Here is a 6,000-nt window from a genome sequence, read left to right on the forward strand (position 1 = left end):
AGAAGCTGCAGCAAGTTATCTAGAAGATCTAGCTAAGATAATTGGTGAAGACAGTTATACTAAATAACAAATTTTAAGTATAGACAAAATGCTTTATGGTAGAAGACGCCATCTAGGACTTTCATGGCTAGAGAGGAGAAGACAATGCCTGGCTTCAAAGGACAGGCTGACTCTAACACAGTTGATGACTTTAAGTTAAAGTCAAAGCTCACTTACCATTCCAAATATCCCAGGACTCTTAAGAATTGTGCTAAATCTAGTCTGCCTGAACTCTATAAATAGAATAACAAAGCCTGCATGATAGCACATCTGTTTACAGCATGGCTTACTGAGTATTTTAAGTTCATTGTTGAGACCTACTGCTCAAAAAGTTTTTCTTTCAAAATATTACTGTTCATTGACAATGTACCTAGTCATTCAAGAGTTCTGATGGAGATGTACAAGGAGATTAATGTTTCCATGCCTGCTAACACAGTATTCATTCTGCAGCCCATGGATCAGGGAGTACTTTTGACTTTCAAGTCTTACTATTTGATAAATATATTTCATAAGGATATAGCTGCCATAGACAATGATTCCTCTGATGGATCTGGGCAAAGTAAATTGAAAACCTTTTGGAAAGGATTCACCATTCTATATGTCATTAAGAGTATTCATGATTCATGGGAGGAGGTCAAAATATCAACATTAAAGGAGTTTGGAAGAAGTCAGTTTCAGGCTGCATGGGTGACTTTGAGAGGTTTGAGACATCATGGAGGAAGTAACTGCAGATGTAGTGGAAATGACAAGAGAATTAGAATTAGAAGTGGAGCCTGAAAATGAGACTGAATTGCTGCAATCTAATGATAAAACTTGAACGAATGAAGAGTGGCTACTTACAGAAGAGCAAAGAAAGTGGTTTCTTGGGATGAAATTTACTTCTGGTAAAGATGCTGTGAACATTGTTGAAACAACAACAAAGGATTTAGAATATTACACAAAATTAGTTGATAAAACAGCAACAGGGCTTAGGAGGATTGACACCAATTTTGAAAGAAGTTCTAGTGTAGGTAAAATGCTATCAAACATCATTGCATGCTGCAGAGCAAACTTTCATGAAAGAGTCAATTGATGTGATAAAGTTCGTTGTTGCCTTATGTTAAGAAATTGCCACAGTTCTCCAACCTTCTGCAACCACCACCCTGATAAGTCAGCAGCCATCAACATCAAGGCAAGACCCTCTAACAACAAAGTGATTATGACTTGCAGAAAAGCTCAGTTGATCATTAGCATTATTTAGCAAACAGCATTTTAAAATTACGGTATACACCGTTTGCTTTTTAGATCTAATATTATCACACTCTTAATAGACTACAATGTAGTGTGAATATAACTTTACACGCACTGGGAAACAAAAAATTTTGTATGATTTGCTTTATTGCAGTTGTCTGGAACTGAACCTGAAAGCACATGAATCCAGGTGATTCATAACACATCCATCTAGCACAGTGCTTGTCTCACAGGACAAGTAAATATGTACTTATTAAAATACAATAAAAACTATCAAAATTGGAATAAAATGTCAAAGCAGTACCTTTAAAACATTTGGTCAAATCAGCAAACAGGTTGTTATCTTTAGATAATGCTCATTGATTTGGCTGTTTTAACTTTCCTTCCTAATGAAGTGACTAATGGCTTGGTTACACGGACTGATTTTTCTTCCCATGGGGTTTTTCATTTCTGCTTTTCCCCTCATGATAACACAATGTGTGCACAACTAAAGTTGTCAAGCAAAAATGTAAAAATAATAAGCCTCTTCAAAGATATCCCCTGCTAATGCCTTTATCATACCCACTTTCCAACCCTTTTCTGTACATAAAGCAAAGACATACATGTGAATATTTGTACATATAAATGTGTATGTGAAACATTTAATTAAAATGAGACCATCTTATAGCCTTCATTCATTTGACATCATATTGTAGTTTCCATCCACACCAATGTACACACAGGTTTCACACTATTTTCAGTCTCTATAGTATGCCATTGCATAGACAGACCATACTTGAATGGAACTGACTCACTTTCAAAATATTTTCAGGTCAGGCACAGTGTCTGATGCCTGTAATCCCAGAACTTTGGGAGGCTGAGCTGGGAGGAGTGTTTGAGCCCAGGATTTCAAAACAGGCCTGGGCAACATAGTGAGACCCTGTTTCTAAACAAATTTTAAAAAGTCAGCTAGGCACAGTGGTGTGTAGTGTAGTGGTAGCTTCCTAGCTAAGGCCAAGGCAGGAGGATCACTTGATCCCAGGAGTTCGATTGTGCTGTTTCACTCAACTATGATTGTGCTGCTTCGCTCCAGCCTGAGCAGCAGAACAAGACTGTGTCTCCAAAAAAAAGTTAAAAAAAATTACAAGTTTGAGAATTTCACTCCAGACCTAATGAACAACATCCTATGGGGATGGGGTGCAGGAATCTTTAATTTTAGTGCTTGTACTCAGTTGATTCTGATGTACCTCGTAGGTGAGAATCACCATGATTTTAAATTTAGGGTAGGGAGAGTCCTGGGTTAAAATAATACCTGGCTTTCAGGGCTATTGTACAGATTCCATGCTGTAAGAGTTTAGACAGCTAAACTCTTTTTTTTTTTGAGACTGATTTTGCTCTTGTCGCCCAGGCTGGGGTGCAATGGTGCAATCTCGGCTCACTGCAGCCTCCGCCTCCCAGGTTCAAGCAATTCTCCTGCCTCAGACTCCCAAGTAGCTGGGATTACAGGCACCCACCACTGGCCCAGCTAATTTTTGTATTTTTTATAGAGACAGGGTCTCGCTATATTGGCTAGGCTGACCTTGAACTCCTGACCTCGGGTGATCCACCCACCTCGGCCTCCCAAAGTGTTGGGATTACAGGTGCAAGCCACTGCGCTCAGACTAAACACCTAAACTCTTATGTGAAAATATCCATATCTTCACCATCCGTGTGTGTTTTCATACATGCATAGGAACCCATCTATAGGTGATATGACTTGTAAGAATAAAATGTTTTACCTTTGTAGATTTCTTCATTTTCACCATAGCTTGACTTACCTGGATAGAGAGAAGGCATAATGAAATGGTTGTTTTTTAATGCCTTGAGCCTGTGAAACTCCACTAGTTTTCACACAAAGAAAATGTATATTAATAAAATATTACTTCAGCACCTTAGAAATCTACAAGAAAAGCCTCTGTGATAATATAAATACTCTTTGTCTAGCTGCTATTTTGGCCAGAAGCAAACATGTAGCTCAATTACAGAATTGGGGCACTAGGTATCAAAATTACATGGTTGGTGACTGTCACTCACAGGGCAAAATAATCAACGATTCCAGGCTTCCCTGTGGTTCTCAAGCTTTCTATTGTTTAACAGGTTGTCCTGCTCTCAGTTTAGGTCTCTGCAACTGGTGTGTCTCATCTAAGAGCTCACATTTCTACACAAGTCTGTGACAGTTTCTTAAGAATTTTACTTGTTTACACAGTTTTTAAAATGTAGGAAAAAGAGACACGTTTTCCTACATGGAGGATAAACATGAATCCAACTACGATTTCATTCATCCATCCTTCCTCTATTCTTCCTCCTATCCATCATTTTTCTTTCTGTCCACACTTCCATCTATCCAGCGATACTTAACCATATTCCACCTATATGATTCATTTATTCAACCAGTTTCTATTTTTTCTATTAACAATTTAATATATTTTTTAAAATTTTAAGTTCTGCGATACATGTGCAGAATGTGCAGGTTTGGGTTACATAGGTATACACGTGTCATAGTGTTTTGCTGCACCCATCAACCCATCATCTAGGTTTTAAGCCCCTCATGCTTTAAGTATTTGTCCTAATGCTCTCCCTCCCCTTGCCCCTCATCCCTCAACAGGCCCCAGTGTGTGATGTTCCCCTCCTTGTGTCCATGTGTTCTCATTGTTCACCTCCCACTTATGAGTGAGGAACATGTGGTGTTTGGTTTTCTGTTCCCGTGATAGTTTGCTGAGAATGATGGTTTCCAGCCTCATCCGTGTCCCTGCAAAGGACAGGAACTCATTCTTTTCTATGGCTGTATCAACCAGTTTCTATCTAAGTGCCTACTGTTTATGAAGGATGTTGCTTGTGCCAGGTGCTGTGATGTAATGGTGAGAAAAGACAGTCATGGTACTCAATTTCATGGGGCTTATCAAGTAGGGAGAGACATTAATAAAATACCCATACATGTGTGTATTTATATTACTGTATATAATGCTAAATTTGATAATACAGTGAAAGAGTGATCATGGACCCAGGAGAGCTTATAATAATAGTAGAGGGAAGGTAATTGAATCAATAGAGTTATGGAAATTACCCCATGGAAATGAAGATTGTGCTAAAGTCTAAAGAATGAGCATGGGTTAGGAGAAGAAAGGTGAGACAAGTTCTAAGGGAAGAGGGGGCAGCATGTACTGTCCTGTGATAGGAGAGCATGGTAAGTGGGGGGGATTGAATATCTTGGGTGAGACTGGAGCAGAGAAAGCAGGAGGGGAGCTGCGTAGACCAGTCCTGTAGAGCTTTGGAGGCCATTTTCAGCATTTGGAGATAATCCCTGGAACATCCACAATGTGCCAAAGGGTTTTCAGCAGGCATGTCTGTAAGCTGAGGCGAAGAACAGAGCAAAGAGGGCAGTGTGGGCGTGGACAGTTCATTTAGGAGACTTTGTCAGCAGCCTAGGGGTGAGAGGTGCTGGAGACTTGAGCTGAACATTGTGTTAAAGCTGTGGGGATTGATGGAGAACCATTTTATTCTAGGATCCTGGAGGGTATTCGGGGACAAAACTTGCTGATAAATGAACTGGCACATGAACGACATAAGATGGTGTAACAGTAAGTGGTGTGGTTTGCAACAGGGGTTAGATCAGATTGGAATGGCTTCTTTGGACTGGAACTTAATATGTGCTGTGAAACAGACAGTATTTCAGATCAGTGGGAGTGAATGAACCAAGCCCAGAGGGGGGACCTTGCATAGTTTGTATAGAAAAAGCAGAGGAGAAAAAGAAAACAAACAACAAACAAAAACAAGCAAACAAAAAAACACTGAGAGTAGTGGTATATCACAGCTGTGATGGTCTTTCCAGATGGAGTGATTAGTCATAACTCTGTGGTTTCATGACCAAAAAAAAAAAAAAAAAAAAAAAACCCAGCTCAAACTGACTCCAAGCAAAAAGCGGATCAATTTTATATGTAAATGACAATTACATGTGTAATGGGCGCACATGAAGCTGGATCCAGGTGCTCAAACAATGGTTCCAAGACCTTTTCTCTCTCTGTCCCTTGGCTCTGCGTTTCCTTGGATGGGCTTCATTCCCAGGAAGCCTCTTTCTTCACAGTGGCGAGATGACACCAGCAGATCTAGGGTTCCCTTCTACCAGCTAGACAATATTCGTGGTAGAGCCTTCATTTATCAACAGTTTTAACAAAGCTCCAAGATATCTGTCATATTGGCCTGGCTGATTTTATGAGTCTATTCTTGAACCAGTTACTGAGACTAGGGTAGCCAATGTTCTGATCTGCCTGGCCTATATCATATATTTTTTTTCAGCAGAACTAGGAAATGGGCTCATTGTCCTCTCTTCTAAGGCAAATGGATTGGAGGAAGGGAGGAAAGTTTCTCCACTGGGAAATGGAATGCTGTTTTGAGAAGAAGAGAAAATGTTAACGGGGAAGGTGAACTAACATACAATACGGATGTTGATTATATCACATGATGCTAAGTGGGTAATTTGGTAAACTTAAAGGAGTGCCTCATTTGAAGAGATTCTTATTGACTTAAGAGAAATTAATAATCTTGGGGTACACACTAACTCACAAATATACTTAAGAGATTTTTTTTTTTAAAAAATAGAATGACAATGTGTGTATTCTATCCTTGAGGTTAGTGGTATTTCCTAGAAGGTACAGAATCTTCAAATGTGTGAATCTAAGACTGGCATCAAATACCTGGCTCACACCCAGACTCTCT

Source organism: Theropithecus gelada, chromosome 10, assembly GCF_003255815.1.
Source record: "Theropithecus gelada isolate Dixy chromosome 10, Tgel_1.0, whole genome shotgun sequence".
NCBI classification, from domain to species: Eukaryota; Metazoa; Chordata; class Mammalia; order Primates; family Cercopithecidae; genus Theropithecus; species Theropithecus gelada.